This window comes from Hyperolius riggenbachi, chromosome 1 (genome assembly GCF_040937935.1).
Source record: "Hyperolius riggenbachi isolate aHypRig1 chromosome 1, aHypRig1.pri, whole genome shotgun sequence".
NCBI classification, from domain to species: Eukaryota; Metazoa; Chordata; class Amphibia; order Anura; family Hyperoliidae; genus Hyperolius; species Hyperolius riggenbachi.
This window is the reverse complement of record NC_090646.1, coordinates 585,565,665-585,585,771: the sequence shown is the minus strand read 5'-3', so window position 1 is coordinate 585,585,771 and position 20,107 is coordinate 585,565,665. Positions and strand designations below refer to the sequence as shown.

At 44.0% G+C, this 20,107-nt stretch overlaps 1 long non-coding RNA gene across 1 annotated transcript; it reads left to right on the top strand.

Moving 5' to 3' along the window:
- Window positions 1–228: 228 nt before the first annotated feature.
- On the top strand, window positions 229–19,593 carry LOC137558082 (uncharacterized). Its single transcript, XR_011029657.1, has 3 exons — window positions 229–340; window positions 9,723–9,795; window positions 19,185–19,593. It is a non-coding gene; the product is annotated as an uncharacterized lncRNA (long non-coding RNA).
- Window positions 19,594–20,107: the final 514 nt, after the last annotated feature.

The window sequence follows — 20,107 nt, the reverse complement described above, 5'->3', positions numbered from 1 at the left end:
TGTTTTTTCACAGACAGGTTATATAGGTAGAAAAAACAAAGTTTTGTAAAAAAGAATACACTTTAATGGCTAACTGAGAGTTCAATTATGCAAGCTTTCTGGGATCTAGTCCCCTTCTTCAGGCATATTTCCAGATGTTAGCTGAAGTAAAACACTGATGCAGGTAAATAGTAAACACGAAGATGACAGTTGTGCTGGTTACTGTTTATCCGTTAGGTGTCAGTGAGTTAGTGCAACCATACATGAAATACAGCAGGTTTCTGGAGATCATGAAGCCAAATCAATCATGTTACATAAGGAGTCATGAATCATTTTCCACCATTTAAACCTTCACAGACAGGTGAGTGTGATTGAGTATCTGAGAGGAAGTGATAAATTGGGTGTGTCGGACACCAGGGCCAGATTTGTACCCTTTATCGCCCAAGGCCACTGTCACCAGCCGCCCCCCTTCAGTATAGGTGGTCAGATGACGCCTCCCCCTTTCCCTCTAGTATAGATAGCCAGATGACTTGCTTAATCCCTCCTTTTCCCACCCCCCTTTCAGTATAGGTAGTCAGCTCACCTTCACACCGCAGCAGCCATCCGTGTCACTCATTTCCCCACTCGTCTCCAGTGCAGAAGCTTCCTCTTCTTTTCCGTCTCCTAAGCTGCTCAAGTCCATAGCCGCCAGCCACAATGCAAACGTGCGCAGAGAGGAAGGTGGCTGCTGCACAGACAGGTAGCAGCAGAGTACCGAGGTCAGGCACTCGTCTGATCTCCCTGCATTGCAGCATTTGCAAGCTTGCAAATGCTGCACCAGTTTAGCCTGCTGCTTTGGTGCCCTTGCTCCTGTGGTGCCCTAGGCCATGGCCTAGGTGGCCTTGGCCTAAATCCATCCCTGAAGAGAAGAATGCGTGCACCATCCATCCGTAGACAACATAAGATTTATTGTGCCATCAATATCCAACCTTACATCTGCCTGGATCGAGTGCCAGAATTGTCCAGTTGTGCTGGTGTCTGGATCAGGAGTTGAGCTCAGAGCTGAGGATGATGATGGACACTAATGTGGGCAAGCAACAGCCGTTTTGTGTCTATCCAGATGCTTGGTCATGCTGCATTCCACAATAGGCGATCACGCACTTCTGGGATATGATGGCTGAAAGCCCCGCTCCTGGAAGTGACGCGTATCATTCGTGAATTAGAGCCAATGGGGACAATGGTATTGAAATCAAAATGGGAGAGAGGAGGGGAGTCCTCCAAGGGTGGCCCCATTGAGACAACCCATTGGTATCCATTGTGCCTTGTCTGCAAACAAATTGTATACAAAAAACACCGGCACTCATGCGTATTAAAATCTGCATGACAACCGCCTCGTGTCACATGAACAAACACCCGAAATAGCGGCATAATTTTGTAGCGCCGAACACAGGGTTGAAAATCAAGTTTATTACATGAGCAAGAGGCGAAATAGAAACTGCATTCAGAAAAGGGGGTGGAGCCACAAACAGCCAATCAGATTTGTTTTATTTCAATGCAAATTATTGATGCAAAAGACGGCAAAGCTCAGGAACTTGGTCACTGAGTAATTGAGCAATTGTGTGTAAGGGTTAGAAAAAGTGGGCGGAGCCAACACCAGCCAAATACATAACCGGGCAACGCCGGGCCATCAGTGGATGGAGACAAATACAAATTTTCACTGGGAAAAATGTAAACTGCAGCCGTTACACTATTTATGGTAGGATTCTCAAACTTTGCACAGTTGGTCACTGGGTGACTGCAATTAATACTCAGAAAAGTGAGTGGAGCCTACAAACGCCAATCAAAATTCACCTATTGCTTTTCAAGGGGAATATTTAATTTCTGCCATTCTTGCACTGTTAATGGCACAAGCCTCAAACCTGGTACAGTTAGTCATTGGGTGACTGGGGTTCAAATTTAGAAAAGGGAGTGGAGCCCCAAACAGCCAATCAGATTTGTTTCATTTCACTTGGAAAATACAACTTATTGATGCCAATAAAGCTCTCAAACTTGGTCATTGAGTAATTGTGTGTTAAGGTTAAAAAAGTGGGTGGAGCCAAAACCAGCCAAATACATAACCGGGCAACGCCGGGCCATCAGTGGGTGGAGACAAATTAAAATTTCACTGGGAAAATGTAAACTGCAGCCATTATCACACTGTTTATATTAGGATTCTCAAACTTTGCACAGTTGGTCACTGGGTGACTGCCATTGATATTCAGAAATGTGGAGGGAGCCTACAAAAGCCAATCAAAATTCACCTATTGCTTTTCAAGGGGAATATTTACATTGCTGCCATTCTTGCACTGTTAATGGCACAAGCCTCAAACCTGGTACAGTTGGTCGCTTGGTGACTGGGATTCAAATTCAGAAAAGGGGGTGGAGCCACAACAATCAGATTTGTTTCATTTCAATGCAAATTATTGATGCCAAAGACCGCAAAGCTCAAAAACTTGGTCATTGAGTAAGTGAGTAACTGTGTGTTAGTGTTAAAAAAAGTGGGCAGAGCCAACACCAGCCAAATACATACCCGGGCAATGCTGGGCCATCAGCTAGTTTCTTAAATGATTTTGACCACGGCTTAAAAAATTCATACATGTGCATTTCAGTCAGTGGCGTAGCTAAGGAGCTTTGGGCCCCGTTTTACATGGCGCCCCCCAAGCACTTTATACATAACAGTTGAGGCCACCAAAACTTGCTAAGGATTTCCACAGTGTTGGAGGTGCAATTAGGGGAAGGCAAAAAGTTTGTTGTTGATGACTACTACTATTAAAAAAAAAATAATAATAATATTTAAAGCATCTATAGAAGTGATTATTACCAGCACAGGTCCAATAGCGAACTAATATTGTGCTTGATATTGTGCTTGAGGGAGGGCTCTTCTGACGCAAGGGCCCCAATGCAGTCGCTATCTCTGCAACCCCTATTGCTACGCCACTGATTTCAGTAATGCATTTTTCCTGTTCTTAAAGCATTATTTAGCAAGTTTAATTGAATGTTTTTCATGTGAATGAAAAACTTTTCTTTTTAGCACTCTGTGCAGTCACCTCTAATATCAGACATGAGTGTTACTCGAGCAATGGGAACAGTGTGAATTTCAAGAGCTGCAAGGAACTTTTTTGTCTTTTTTTTCCACCTGACAAATAAAATCCTTAATTGTAGTGACAGGGAAGTCTTGGATGCCTTAAATTAGCGAGCTGTGACAAATTTTCCTTTCCTGTAAGCCTTTGTAGTAGAACCATTTTATCATTTATGACCAGGATGTCGCAAGGCTCGATCACACGGTTATTTCACAGTGTATAATTTGCCCTTCCAAAGCAGCCTATGATAGCGCAGCATTCTGAAAGTGTAGCAAAAGCAGTGTACAACAATAGGTAGTAAAAAGCCAAGGTTACAACAACATACAATTTAGATATGTTTGCGCCATTAACTTTAGCAACCGGAAAAAAGACAAACTTCAAAGGTTTATGCATCATCTTCATTTTACTTTGGACAATGCTCTGGGCAAAGAACAAATAATCAAAGGGCTAAATTATTACTATTTAGTATTTTTATAGCGTCGACATCTTCAGCAGCACTTTACAGAGCATAAATCCTACAGTCTGATAAATGAAAACTACATGGTTAACTTGTAGCAGTGTTGTCTGTTTTTTTCATATACTCATATGTAGTGTATATACTAGCGGATGAGCATTTTTGTACCCAGGGCGAGTACTATCATAGGGGCAACCTGGACATTTGACCCAGCTCCCCTGAGCTTTACTTGGCCCCCTAAGGTCTCCCCCCCCAATTTTTTTTTCGGTCCCCGGAGCCCATGCAATATAGCGACTCACCTGTTCCAGCTAGTTCATACTTCTCCATATGTCTGTGGCTCCATGCAATACCATTTTCATCCTCCCAGGGGTGCCTTTTCTATGTGACCCAGCGCATGCTATACTATTTCAGCCCCTACTGCTGCTTTGAACAACAACAACAACAACAACAACAAATAACATTTGTAAAGCGCTTTTCTCCCGTGGGACTCAAAGCGCATAAGCATGGCTCCGACCATCGTGGTACAGAGGAAGAATTTTATAAATCTGGAAATGCCAGGCTAAACAGGTGGCTTTTCAGTCTGGATTTGAATAGCTCCAGGGATGGTGCTGTCTTTACTGGGTGTGGTAGGGAGTTCCAAAGAGTAGGGGCAGCATGACAGAAGGCTCTGTCTCCAGATTTTTTGAGGTGCACTCTGGGAGTGACCAAGTTTATAGAACTTGCTGATCTGAGGTTGTGAGAGGTGTGGTGCAGCTTCAGCAAGTCCTTCATGTATCCAGGGCCCAGATTGTGCAGGGATTTGAATGTCAGCAGTCCAATCTTGAAGAGTATTCTCCATTCTACTGGTAGCCAGTGCAGTGAGCGAAGGATCGAGGAGGAAAGGGTCTGTCTGGGGGCCCCAGTTTAATTTTGCTCCATTGTATCTAGAACCAGCCCTGCCGGAAATATTGGCTAAAAAGTTTGGGATGGTTGACTTAGCCGTGGGGCAAGTGGAAAGTTCATCTTAAGTAGCTTTCGCAAGCAGCTTCCCGTAAGCATGTTTGTGGAGCAGAGTGCATGTTGGAAGCATGTTGATGAGTTTAGTGCTGGCAACAGACCTCATATCTTCCTTCCAACTTCTGGTTCCTTACACAAGCTCCAAGACCAAAAATGTGGTCATGTGAAAGCCATATTGGGAGCTCTGATGAGCAGTCACAACTCACAAGCTGAGGGGAAGCTTTAGCACTGCTGCTGGTGAGGTATTTAAAACTTTTGGACATTCTTCCTAGGGATGGTCAGAAATTTCCATCGGTATAAAAATGAAAATGTCTAATTTTCCGCTCAGAAATAGGTTTTTGGATCGGAAAATCGGAAATCAGTAATCACCATCCGATAATCGGATTTCTGCGGAAATCTGTTGTACCACAACTCGGTCATTTTAGCCCAATCACAGAATGCGGAAGCATTGGACCAATCAGAGAAAGCAGAATTTTTCAGCGAAAATTGGATTGCTGCAGTAAGTATAGACCAATCACAAGACTTGGATACTATCGAGTATTTTTTGAGTTTTCTGATTGGTCTAAAATGTCAATGGTTTTCCAATTTTCGCAGTAAATCACTGCATTGGTCCAATACAATGGATTAATTCCAAATTTGCGTAATTCAGAAAATTGGAAATACTCAGTAATATTGGACCAATCAGAGAATGTGGTGATTTACCATGAAAATCGGAAATTTTAGACCAATAAGAAGACTCAAAATATTCTGTGCTATCTGTCTTGTTATTGGTCTATTATTACCACAGCAATCCAATTTTCACAAAAACATTCTGCATTCTCTGATTGGCCCAATGCTTCTGAGTTGGAAGTATTTAGCAAGAGTAACTATTCAGAATTTTCGGAAACTCAGAAATCGGAAAACCAGCAATTTTTGGGGGATCAGAATTTCTGCGGCATTGGAAATCGACATTTCCGACCATCCCTAATTCTGCCAATCAGCATTCTGCACCTCAACACATGCTTCGGTGCCTCACATGTGGTTTTATTTCTAATTTTTTGAGTCGAAAGTTGGGGTGGGATTTATCCTATTTAACGGATTGTGAAATCCTAATTAAATAGAAGGAGGCACTCCACTGGCTAGCACTTGCGTTCAATTTATTGCATGTCTTGCACACTACATGTTACAAGTCCGCCCTTCATCAGGTGTGACTCCCTACACCATCACCCCTACTCCCTACATCATCATGCAAGACTTATGTAGATGGTGTTGTATGATGTATCACTTGGTTGAGTAGAGTTAACAGGTAAAGCCCCGTCTGAGGGGTGGTAATTGAGGACTGCCTACTTAGGAATAGATACATTGTTGGTGATGGTATAGGGAGTCACACCTGATGAAGGGCGGAGCCCGTAACATGTAGTGTGTAAGATATGCACTAAATTGAACGCAAGTTCTAGCCAGTAAAAATGCCTCCTTCTATTTAATTGATATTCACTGTGTGGCAGTAGGAGTGGTGTACCTACCTGGAGGATTGGCACCGGACATCTTGGATATCCTCTCAAACCTTCGCCAGACTACCTGCGATCTGGACCCTGGCCCCACTAAGTTCATGTTGAAATGCCCTGAACTATTTACACCGGCATTCCACAAAATAGTCAACGGCTCCTTACAAGAAGGGTGGTTTCCCTCTACTCTGAAAGAAGCAATCGTCAGGCCTCTACTCAAGAAACCATCCTTAGACCCAGATGCTCTAAACAGCTACAGACCTGTCTCAAACCTCCCCTTTCTGGGAAAAGTTATTGAAAAGGCTGTCTACCTCCAACTTGAAGCCATGCTCTCCAGAAACAACATCCTTGACCCTCTTCAATCTGGTTTCAGGAAATATCACAGCTGTGAAACAGCCCTCACCCGGATTTGCAATGATCTGCTCATTGCAAGAGACAAGGGTCAATGTTCCATCCTGATTTTGCTCGACCTCTCAGCGGCTTTTGACACAGTCGATCATGAAATCTTACTCAACAGGCTACAAGAGTACTGTGGCATAGATGGCATTGTTCTCCGGTGGTTCAACTCCTTCCTGGCTGGCAGAACACAAAGGGTAGCCTTAGGGCCCTTCCTCTCCAACCCTGTACCACTAAAATACGGTGTACCTCAGGGCGCAATATTATCCCCTTTACTGTTCACCATATACATGCTGCCACTTGGAGAAATCATACAAAAACATGGCCTGACATATCATTGCTATGCTGATGACACCCAGCTATATTTGTCATTCAAACCTGATGTCACAGACCCTACTCCACAAATAAACGCATGCTTAGCTGAGCTTCAGGAGTGGATGAATAATAATTGGCTAAAACTTAATGCTGACAAAACTGAGGTTCTTGTTATCGAGGGCCAGGGCTCAACAGCAAAGCAGCTCCAGTCTCAACCAACACCGCTAAGGATAGGGAGCTCAGACCTGAACAACTCAGACTGTGTGCGCAGCCTGGGAGTACTGATTGATGGGAAATTAAGCTTCAGGAATCAAATCTCAGCTGTTGTGAAACATTCCTTCTTTCACCTAAGGAATATTGCAAGGATTAAACACCTAATTCCTTCAGAGGATCTTCCAACCCTAGTTAATGCCTTCGTCACATCAAGGTTAGACTACTGCAACGTCCTCTACACAGGCCTGCATAAGAAAGACTTACGCCGCCTGCAATTAGTACAGAATACCGCCGCAAGGCTGTTAACGAGCCAACCCCGCCATTGCCACATAACACCAACCCTGAGCTCACTCCACTGGCTACCGATAAAATGGAGAATTCTGTTTAAGATTGGCTTACTGACATTCAAATCCTTGCACAATCTGGGCCCTGGATACCTGAAGGACTTGTTGCAACTACATCACACCCCCCACAATCTTAGATCAAAAGGACGTAACACCTTGGTCACCCCCAGAGTCCACCTCAAAACCTTTGGAGACAGAGCCTTTTGTCATGCTGCCCCTACACTTTGGAACTCCCTGCCACACCCAATCAGGACAGCCCCATCCCTGGAAGCATTTAAGTCTAAACTGAAAACCTACCTTTTCAGTCTGGCATTCATGAACATCTGACTATCTCCTCTGTAACACAACCCAGCCTGAAACCCTGTATTAATCTGAGACACAGCTATGCGCTTTGAGTCCTATGGGAGAAAAGCGCTTTACAAATGTTATTGTATTGTATTGTATTGTACTAGCTCTCCTAACAAGGATCGAGCTTTTCCCTAGACCAAGAGTTTACTTGAATTGTGATTGTGAAATCTTGGTGCTCACTCCTACAATCAGTTTTGAAGTGTAAGATAGAATATTTGTCAGTGAGAACACAGGTGATGATGGTGTTCTGGCATATTCACAAGTGTGGAGGGGGAATCTTGTGTATAGTTACTACACAACCTTGACATTTGTAGTCATATCCTTGACAAAAGACAGCAGAAAACTCAGCCTACTAGCATCTACCAAAAAACAATATCTCAATTTTATGTGGTTTAACAATGTAAAACAAGTTTTGTTTTACCCAAAAATTTGCATACGTATCTTTCAGAAAAAAAGTTGGTCGAACTGGTTTGCGTCTGCAAAGAACTAAAGCTGTTTTTACTTGTCAGCTAAAATTTCACAAGAAAAGACCCAAAATATAAACATCTTCAAGCTTCTGTCAAAGCGAGGATCTCATATAAATAAAATAAAAACATTATGCTCTTCTAGTTTAGAGCTTTCCTCAGCTTATCAACAAACACATATGTCTCTGGAGGGGTAATTGATGAGCATAGTCTACGTCTGTTATGACCTGCTCAGAATAGATACCAGCTCAAGTCTCCATCAACAAGGTTACCAATCCTACTTTCAGGATAAACACACAGATGGCTCAGTCACAGGTCACCGACATGGGCAAACCACTTGAAACCATTATTTAAACAACATTATTCACAGCTGCTAAAGTGGTTGGATGAAAACTGCTACAGGTAAAACCTGCTACAAACACCTGCTGGTGCGGAAAGGGTCCCAGTGGGAGTGAAGATGAGAATAAACACCATTTGCTGAGATTTACTGTGTTTTTCAGAGATGGTAAGGTTTCACTCTAAAAAAAAATGATTCTAATAGCTAAAAGACAAGATACCGGTGGCACAATAAACTGCTTAAAGGAAAGACCTGAGATGAAAAAAATATATACATACCTGGGGCTTCCTCCAGCTCCCTTCAGACTGTTGGCTCCCTTGTTGTCCTGCCGGGTCACTCCAATCCTCCGCTGGCTGGCTCGGTACATCTGAGAAGCTTTGCATGTCCGTCCCAGCAGCGCAGCCCCCTCCCCCCCGTCATGCTCCCGCAGGTGCAGAAAGCTACTGCTGATAGGAGCATGATGGGGCATGTGCGGCCTTACTGCCCATGCACTGAAGCTGACTCATGGATTTACCAGGCCGCTTAGCGTAGGATTGAGGCAGCCCTAGAGTACGAGAGAGCAAATGGCCTGAAGGGAGCTGGAGGAACCCCAGGTACATATAAATGTTTTGCCTTCATCTCAGGTACACTTTGGTTACTATTAATATTGTAACTTTTGAAGGAACAACTGATTTCTGCTCAAGATTGAGACCCCTCAAGATTTAGATGATATAACAACCTGTGATAGCCATGCTCAAGTTGTCACACAGATGTACGTATGTCTGGTAAAATTTACCTAAGGCTTGGTTCAGACCGATGGCTGCCGGCGGCCATCCCCATAGTTTACCGCCAAGATCCCCGTATGTCACATTGGCTTTACTGTTTACTGCAAGGGATTGCACAAGTGCTGCAGTCTATCAGATATTCTGAGACTCTGCATGTGCTTCTAGCATCCATTGAGTTTGTGTTCCGTATCCCCCTAGGGGCTCAAAACGTAACACAATGATGAACCGATGGGAAACTGTACCAAACACTTTTTTGCTCAGTTGCAGAAAAGCATTTGACATTGGCCAAATGAGCCGCCAGCAATCTCCCAGGTGAACTGGCTCTAAAACCTATTGTGTTCCTCAAAGCTGAGGATGATCACACTCCACACCAATTCCAGAAGTAGGATGATTTCAAAATCTCATAACGCAAAGTGGAAAATCTTGCCTGCAGAGACCAGTGGTCTTGTACTGCATCTGATATTAGAGAACTTGGTTTGGTATATTGTAACCCCAGATAAGTTATATTGCTTTACCCCCTCTCGTCTCAGGTATACATTAAGTGCTTCAGTAGAAGTAGAAAATACCCTGCTGCCTGAAATTAGGAAGAAGTTTAGACAACAAGTAAGGAACAAGATATAATGTTCACGGTAGTGCAAGTGTCAACAGACAACATTTTGGGCCCAATCCAATTCACTTTGAAAAAGCCACCAGCAAGTAAGAAAATACTCAGGATGCATTCTACGCATGATGACTTTGACGTGCGCATGCAAATGTGCACTCTCAGGTGCGCGATCAAGGACTCGCACCCCACCGGGTCAGCACCTGCACACTACAGCCCGAACTGGCCGACCCGGAAGAGGCTGAGGGGGCTTTTAGGTGAGGGGAGTGGAGAAGACTGGGGGGAGCAGTGGGCATGAGGACTGCTTCACACAATTTATGTAATCTCTGGTAACTTTTTAACAGAATATGAAAAATTATCTCCTAGGATAAAACTAGGAAAAAGTAAATTGGATTGGGTATTTAATTCTGTCATCTGACCCTGCCTGTTTAGTGCAATTTTTTACACAGTGACCCAGCTTTGTAGCTCTCAGTAGCTTGTTTAGCCTTTGTTGTAAAGCTAAACATTGATTTATAGAGATAAGGCCCATACACACGTCGGATTTCCGCGAACGACGGGTCGTTTGAACGTCAGGCGGATCGCTCAAACTCACCCTTATCAAGCGAACGACAGTCTGTACACACGCCCAATTTAGCGGGCGAACGACGGAACGTTCAAACGACCCGTCGTTCGCGGAAATCCAACGTGTGTATGGGCCTATAGAGTCTTACCTGGACAGTCATACTGGATGACAACTGTATACAGATCACCTCTACAGTCTGGTGACTCATTCAACGTGAGAGTAGAACCTGCAGAATTTGGTTAATGACTTCACATATTCTAAATAGCTAAGAATCTCGCTGTCGAGGTCTGAAGAAGCAAACAAAGCGAATCACTCCTAAAGTGAAACTATAAGCCTGTCAAGAAACCCGTCTCTCATTCTGGTAAGGAAAGAGAAATTATATTTTTCCAGACAACCATGACAAAGACAGCCCTGACTCACTAGTTAGGTCAAGTCGTGAGCTGCTATGAAAGGCAGAGAAGATAGAAACTGTCTGAGCAGTTCTAAAGCAAACATGACTGGTGGCCTCTGCCTTGTACAACGCCATCAGCTGACACACAATGGACTTTCCCTGCTGCGCTTTAATGTCTCAGTCTCTTCCTGCAGCAGAGGTTGCCCACTGTGAGGATGCAAGACTCGGGAGAGCCACAGGCAGGATGGTTTGGGAATGACTGTTATTGTAGTTGGGAAAGTTTACAGTATCAGTGTGAGCTGTTTAGCCTACAAAGGAAAAGTTGCTGGAATCTTCCTGAACTTGGAGTAAACATTTACAAAGACATATTTTCCGTCTCGTACCTTCAAAAGTTCACTGGTGATAAAAGAAGAAATGCAGGATTTCACATCAGTATTGGCATTGCTAAGGCCTCTCCCATATTTTAGTTTCAATATATTGTGCAGTGTCTTAAAGTCAATGGGAACCTTAAAAATAAATAAATAATAAACAAATACAAAAATAAAAAAAAAACAGAGAGGGGAGGCTCTGGGTCCTATAGAGTAGTGGTCCCCAACCTTTTTTGACCCAATAACCACTTCAGCATCAGGCAATTTTTTCCAAGGACCGGGCAGGTGCAAGCGAATGCGCGGGGGTGGGGTGGGTGGGTGTATTTTTGCTGTAGTTCGGAAGCAGGCTTGTTCTACAGGCAGTGTCATTACATAAATCAGTCTTGGCAACGCCCGCCCTACCTAATTACTACATTCATCACCCTCAGCACTTGAAAAGATGCCTCTGGTACATCACTTGGTGTTACAGGTGGTGTGAAGGGGGGTACTGCCTGGACTTCCTTATATATTGGCACCCTCACTTTTACCCTTCCCTCCTCCTCACAGCCCCTTTACCCTACTTCTCCACACTCACTTCAGCTTTGCCTCCCCCCTACACCCACTTTACACCTCCCTCGGAGTCCCTCCTACCCACACTCACTTCACTTCCTTCCCACACTTCCCTAAGCCTTGCATTCTTCTTCCGACACTAGCTTCCAGCACCAGCTGCTCACCTGTGGCTGGCAAGAGACCAGAGCGTCCAAGTCACCCTCACTGCTGCCACCTGGTGTCTGTACAGACAGAAAGCATGCTGCATTACAAACAGACACTAGGTGGCAGCAGTAACAATGGCCGCAGACGGCTCTTCTCTATAGCATCCTGCAAACTTCACTACTCTCTGCACTGTGATGTCAGATTGCACGGCCCAGCTCAGAAAAGCCTGCGGGCCAGCAGTGGGCTGCGGCCCGGGGGGTTGTGGATCCCTGCTAGAGCCTTCCCACTCCTCTCATGGTGCCCTTGTTTCAGCGCCATCGATGTCACCCCATTTGAATCCCCCACAGCGGCAGGCTTCGGAAGTCTTTGGGAGCCTGAGTGCTCCCGAAGACGGGTGGCTCCGTACTGCGTATGTGCAGACTTCAGAAGTCTCCTGCATTAGTAGAGAGCAGTATTCAACCGGTCGAATCCTGCTAATGGGGGTGACAGCGCTGGAATGAGGGGACCGTGAGAGGAGAGGGAAGGCTCTACAGAAGCCAGAGCCTTCCCTCTCCTTAGGTAAGTATCTGTTTTTTTTTAGGTTCCCATTAAATATAAAGAGTAAATAAAGCCATTCACTTCTATAATTGTATCCTGAGGATCTCACAAATTACAGGTGTGCACACATGCCCCAGTAGTGTTGCCCTCAGGGTTGGTTCTACATTTTTTGTTGTCTATTCATGCTCATTTGGTTGACCTTCCCTCCAACCAAAAAAGAGCCTCTGAAGAAGCAGGTTGTATATCTGCGAAACAGCTGTCAGGCATATCCTTTTTTCCCCCCACTGCTAACCACTGTGTAACCCGGCCACAATAAAGGGACTTTTTATGCAGCAGTGCCCGTTTCTCTCCTCCTTTTAAGACGTTAGTGGTACATCGGAGCACGCTGCAGGTAAGCCCACCAGTGGCCGTTCCATCCCTGCCGCATACTGGTGCCAGTTTTTTCTATTTTTTCATCTACACATTGCAACCAAAAAAGAACTTTGACCAGGATCTGCTTCCCCCTTTACAAAGAAGAGCGGCTAAATTCAGAGCGTCACACTCCCGCCTTTGATTATGCAGAGCAGCCAAAGTAGAGCACAGTTACCTGGCTCAGCACTGTGTCCTCTCCTCTTCTTTACTGCAGTCTATGACCATGCGGCAGCATCTCTCCAGAGGCTCCCAATGTCACATGACATGCATCAGGAGCCTATGGAAAGATGCTGCTGCACAGTGATAGACTGCAGTGAGTGCTGAAGAGGGGAGGACCCAGTGGTGGACTAGGTAATTGTTCTCCACTGCAGTACCTCTGTTTATTACGATGTCACCAGTGCCACCACCCCTAAATCAAGTGATTCAGGTGGCTTCATGGTAGGGCAAGCACTGGTGGTCCTTTAGGATCAAGTCATTCCTGTCGGCAGTGCTGTAAGGAACGGGCACTGTACAGAAATGTTGCTTTGGTTTACTAAAGTATCTGCTACATGGGGGAGAGGCGGAGAGATGATGGCGCTGTATAAGGTGGGGAACAATGTGCTTGGGGGTTGCTGTTGCAAGTTCTGGCATGCCCCTGATCTCGATGGGCGCCTGTGCATATTGGTCCTTGGGTGAGATGTCCCTGAAAAGCTGCCTTCAATGAGTTTCATCTTGTGTGTGTGTACATATCTATATTGTCACTAACAGACACACATGCACAGTAGGGCCAGTTTGGTCAAATGCCATACAACCTACCTGCATTTTTGAGAGCTTAACTAGTGTGTAGCACGGGAGCAGAGTACCTCACCACTTACTGTGTATTACCTATATATCTGTCAACAGGGGGATATTGAAGAGACAAGACAATCTCCACTTTACTTTGCAAGGTCTGGGCTGAGGAAAGCAATTTCTTGCCCCTTTGCAAATTTTTACCCGATGATGAAAGGTTTGCAGACTATTTGAATTAGCAGTTGAATCAGCAGAGAGGGAGTCAAATGCTCACTGCCTCCCTTTCCTGTAAACAAGCCTCTGGCATATCTGAGTATAAAGTTTATCGTGTCTATGGAAAGGCAGGGTCCTATTTTTTAAAACAAAGGTTGACAAGCTTTTGCTGACAGTGACAGTAGAAGTTAAACATTATTATTATTATTTATTAGATTTATATAGCGCCAACATATTACGCAGCGCTGTACAATAAATAAGGTTACAGACAATGATAACAGGGGTGACAGAACAATACAGGTAATAGACAATAGATACAATAATACAGGTAATAGCAAAAAGATACACAACACAATGCAGACAGTAGTACAATGCCAGATCATAAACTGGAGTGGTAGCGGTAACAAGTTCCAAATTCTGGGTAAAGTGCACACAGTCAAGTATGATACACAAGTGGAGAGGGCCCTGCCAAAGGCTTACAATCTAGAGTGAGGGGTTGGTGACACAAAAGGAGGGGGTGCAGCAAGAAGTTATTGGCAGAAAGGATTAGGGCAGTGTTGAGTTGATGTAGGCCTCCTTGAAGAAGTAAGTTTTGAGTGCTTTTTTGAAGGTGTTGAAGGTGGGAGCGAGCCTGATGGGCAGTGGGAGAGAGTTCCACAGGATGGGGGCAGCTCTAGTGAAGTCCTGCAGTCGTGCATGGGAGTGTGAGATGCGTGGGGTGGTTAAGAGGAGGTTGTTGGAGGAGCGAAGTGGGCGGCCAGGTGTATATCTGCTGACCAGGTCAGAGATGTAGCTTGGGCAGGACTTGTGTATGGATTTGTAGGCCAAACATAGGACCTTGAAGCTAATTCTGAAGTGAATTGGAAGCCAATGAAGGGATTTGCGTAGGGGAGTCGTGGAGACAGAGCGGTGGGAGGAGTAGATGAATCTGGCTGCTGCGTTCATGATGGATTGTAGGGGGGCTATGCGGTTTTGAGGGAGGCCTGACAGGAGGGAGTTGCAGTAGTCCAGGCGGGAGATGATGAGGGCATGGACAAGGAGTTTGGCAGTGTCTGGGGTCAGGAAAGGCCGGATCTTGGAGATGTTGCGTAGGTGGAAATAGCAGGCCCTAGCTACGGTTTGGATGTGGGAGGTGAAGGAGAGGGATGAGTCCAGGGTGACACCCAGGCAGCGGGCTTGTGTGGTTGGATGAATGATTGTGCCATTGACAGTGACGTAAAGGCCAGTGGGGGGTGAGGCAGCACGGGGTGGGAAGATTAGGAGTTCAGTCTTATCCAGGTTTAATTTTAGGAACCTGGCAGACATCCAGGATGAAATAGCCGAGAGGCCAGAGGATACCTTCTCCATGGTGGTGGTGGAGAGGTCAGTGGTATGGAGGTAAATCTGGGTGTCATGTGCATATAGGTGATAGTTGAAACCCAGAGAGGAGAGGAGTTTTCCGATGGAGGTGGTGTAAATGGAAAACAGCAGGGGACCAAGAACAGAGCCTTGGGGGACCCCAACTGAAAGTGGGATGGATGTTGAGGAGGAACCATTGAAACATTATGGGGAGCACCTGCCTCGTGCCACAACTAAGATGATTATAATAGACTATTGTAGGACATTGCAAATAATGGAACTTCTTTGTGGTTCACTCTGGTTTCATCTCTTCATACATGAGAAATGTCTCACATGCAAACAGTGATTTGTTCCAAAACTAAAGAGTGATACCAAGGGATAGTTAATGTTCCCTATATCACATCCTTTGTAGACAGTGCACCATGCTCGAAAGTCCTTTGACCGCAAGGAATAAAGCATATAACTACGGTAAGTAATTGCATATTCTTTCCTTTCAACAGGGCCGGCGCTACCATAGAGGCAAACGGGGCAATTGCCCCAGGGCCCCAGAGCCTGTAGGGGCCCCCAGTGGCTACAAGAGGAAAAAAAATTCAAATCGACCTTATAGTTTTTGAGAAAATCGATTTTAACCACTTCAGCCTACAGCTTCGAAAATCTTATGCATCCGAACAATGTTCACCTCCCATTCATTCGCTAATAACTTTATCGCTACTTATCAAAATTAATTGATCTATATCTCGTTTTTTCCGCCACTAATTAGGCTTTCTTTAGGTAGTACATTTTGCTAAGAGCCACTTTACTGTAAATACATTTTAACAGGAAGATTAGGATAGAAATGGAAAAAAATCATTATTTCTCAGTTTTTGGCCATTATAGTTTAAAATTAATACATGCTACAGTAATTAAAACCCATGCATTTTATGTGCCCATTTGTCCCGCTTATTACATCATTTAAATTACATCCCTATCACAATTTATGGCGCCGATATTTTATTTAGAAATAAAGGTGCATTTTTTCAATTTGCGTCCATCACTATTTACAAGCTTATAATTTTAAAAAATTTAATAAGATACTCTCTTGACATGTATATTTAAAAAGTTCAGACCCTTAGGTAACTATTTATGTAGTTTTTTTTTTTTTTTATTGTAATTTTTTTTATTTTTTTTTTAATACAAAAATGTATTTGGGTAATTTTAGTTTGGGAGGTAAATAGCCAATTTTAGATGTAATATAATGTATTTTTTAATTCAATACAGGTATGTGGGTGCAGTTTACTATTTGGCCACAAGATGGCCACATTCAAAAAATTCCTAGATGCGAACGATGTCGCATCTAGGAACTAAAATGAAGAGAAGAAGTTTCCTGGGGGCAGAAATACCACGCTCTCTGATGAGAAAGCGTCGGTATTTCTGCCGGGGACTTAGATCGGTGAATGGGAATTATATTCCCATTCACTGATCGGGGGGGCAGCGGGAGACAGCGGGAGCGCGCGCGGGAGCGCGCCCGATCGCGTGCACCACATGGCTGCAGCACCACTGCCTATCTGGACGGATATATGCGTCCAGATATGGCGAAGTGGTTAAAGATTCAAAGGAAAAAAATACACATTTAAAAACATGCTGACTTTAATGGTTAATAGCAAATCCACCTTAAATGCTAGAAACCCCAAATTTGCAGGATATGTTAAGGAGATCATTGGGAATAAGAGGAAAAAACAATTTTTCAAAAAGACCTTATAGTTTTTGAGAAAATCGATTTTAAAGTTTTAAAGGAAAAAAAGTATACTTTTAAATGCGGTAAATGTCACTTTTAGTAGCAAACCTAACTATAGTGTAATTTTACATGCATCAAAAGAAAGAGCAATACATTTTCTGACGGGGTTTCCAAGGGGTCCATACGCAGCCGCAGCGCTTTGGCCAGGGATCGCTATACAGCTGCAATATGGCTGCATGAAGATCCCTGGCATTTTTTCCTATTTTCCCAATATTTTTTTTTATGTTTAGAGTGTGGGAATTTTTTTTTTTTTAAATTATGTGGGGTCCCCCCTCTTGAAACTTTTTAACCCCTTGTCCCCATGCAGGCTGGGGTAGCCAGAATGTGGAGCTCCGACCGATTGGGGCTTCACACCCTGACTATACCAGCTGCAAAAAAGGTCCCTTAATGCCGATTTTTGTTCCGGGGTATCTGTTGGGGGGGGGGGGGGGGGCAGGTTTATTTTGCCCTGGGGCCCCATTGTTGCTTAAACCGGCCCTGCCTTTCAACTACTGAAATAATGCAATGTACAGTACTGTATATTTATGGATTCTGCTTGAGCTAAATTTGATTTTGAATATACTATGTATTTGTTTTGCACACATCATGGCAAAAAAATAATAATGAAGTGGAAAAATGTTTTTTCTTTAAAGGTTATTATGCTGCTGTGTATCTTTTAGAGCAGAGAGGACGTTCTGGTTTCAGGTCCACTTTACAGGGAACCTTAACTGCATAGCTCCCAACTGTCCCTCTTTTGGAGGGACAGTCCCTCTTTGGGAGCCCTGTCCCTCTTTCCTTCTCATGTGTCCCTCTTTCAGGACTTTGTCCCTCTTTCTATGTAAATATATATATATTCCTATACTGAAAAATGTGTTTGTTTGACTCGAAACTTTACTCCCATCCTTTAAATTGATATATTTATAATTTTTCAAATGTTAATATGATGGAAAATGAACCAGAATAGAAAGGACCAGTGTCATTTGAGTTCTAAAACAACACATTTTTCTTATGAAATCTTTATGGTTTTCATGACTAGGGGTGTGTCGGGGGCGTGATCAGGGGTGTGGCAGGGGCGTGGCTTAAGTGTCCCTCTTTCTCATTTCAAAAAGTTGGAAGGTATGTTAACTGAGAGGGATATGGATGTTTCCTTTTAAACAATACCAGTTGCTTGTCAGTCCTGCTGAATCCTGTGTGGCTGAATCACACACCTGAAACAAGCATACAGCTAATCCAGTCTGACTTCAGTCAGAGCACCTGATCTGCAGGCTTGTTCAGGGGCTGTGGCTATATAGTATTAGAGACACAGGATCAGCAGGAGAGTCAGGCAATTGGTATTATTTTAAAAGGAAAAATCCATATCCCTCTCAGTTTAGGTTCACTTTAAAGGATACCCGAAGTGACATGTGACATGATGAGATAGACATGTGTATGTACAGTGCCTAGCACACAAATAACTGCTTGAAAGAGTTAAATATCAGGTATGTATGTGGCTGACTCAGACAGGAAGTGACTAGAGTGTGACCCTCACTGATAAAAAATTCCAACTATAAAACACTCTCCTAGCAGAAAATGGCTTCTGAGAGCAAGAAAGAGGTAAAAAGGGGAATTTCTTATCAGTGAGGGTCACACTGTAGTTACTTAGTCAGACACTTATATACCTGATATTTAACTCTTTCAGGCAGAGAAAGATAAAAAGGAACACAGCATAGTCATGTCACATGTCACTTCGGGTATCCTTTAAGGCTGTTGCCTTTGATGTAGGGCTTGAGCCTTTGAACAGGGTTCAAATCCCAAATCAAGTCAGTATTTAAAACAGTAAGGAGTCTTTGGGCAGGCCTCCCCAATGATCCGAGTTGCCCGTGGCTGCAGTACTGAAGTGCTTTGAGTCCGCCAGGAAAAAAGCACAATATAAATGTTTTTTATTGTTTAAAAAAATGTATAAAGTAATATTGTAAAAATAAGAAATGTAATTTATTATGTTACTTTCAATTCAGTTCTTTAAATTCAGGTGAAACCTGTGGTACATTTTCAGCATTATTCCTGGTCATGGTGTAGCACTTCATATGCAATGCATTGTTGTGGCGTATTTGTTGTATGCACTCATAATATTTGCTTTTTGATCTTCTATCACACTGTTTAGTGAAAAGTGTTTAAATAGGCATGTAATGTACTTTACTGCTCTACTTCCCTTCTTCTATGCTCTCTTTTCTCATTCATGGCTTCCTCTCTATGTTTCCAATCTTTGCTCTTTATATGACAAAAGCAAACCTCTCAAGTCAGTAGCTGAAGTGTTACTTAGGCATAAAGCCAGGGCCCAACAACTGTTTCATGCGCTTGTTCATTTGTCTCTTTTTCAGTTTGCCAAAAAACCTTCGCTTAAAAAGATTGGAGATGGAGAATAGAAAATCCTTCCTAGAAAAATGAAGGAGAAAGGGGGACGTGTGTAGGAGTACGGAGTGTAATTTATATTGGACTACTCACCGAGGTTATGGGTGGTGTCATATGTAGGAAACCATGATATAGACATGAGGGGAAAATAGGACGTGGAACGGGTTTACTTTTGTCACAATCTACATGTAAGAAAACTGTCTATTGGTCAGGTCTAGATGGGTTAGGTTTAGTGGATACTGAATGGCTAGAAGAGGCACCAAATGAAGCTAAATCCATAGTTAAAGACTACCCAGCAAGCTCACAGTGAACCAGAACTCCTAGGAGTGTGTAAGGGGCTACAAAGGACCAAAAAACTCTTACTAAAATGTTAAGAGAAACAAATGTTTGCCTTCTTAACCTCTAGCCGACCGCTTCACGCCGATGGGCGTGGCCAAGGCGGCAGCCCCAGGACCGCCTAACGCCGATCGGCGTAAAGTCCTGGGGCTCTGTTTTGCAGGAGTCGAGCGCATCTCCTGCTTGGTGGGCGGAGCGGAGCTCCGCCTTCAGTCTCCGCCGTCTAATTACAGCGCTGAAATCTGCAGCAGCGCTGTACTGGGGACAGCCGTGTGACACGGCTGTCCCCTGCTGAGACACAGAGGTGATCGGCTGTCATAGGCTGAAGCCTATGACAGCTGATCACGGGGATTGGCTGGCGGGGGGAGGGAGGGGGGGTTACAGTTGAAAAAAAATAAACACTTACAGTATTTTTATTAAAAAAACACACACATACAAACAAACAAACATTGGGGGGCGATCAGACCCCCCCAACAGAGAGCTCTGTTGGTGGGGAGAAAAGAGGGGGGGGGGGATCACTTGTGTGCTGTGTCCAGTGGCCTTGCAGCTTGGCCTT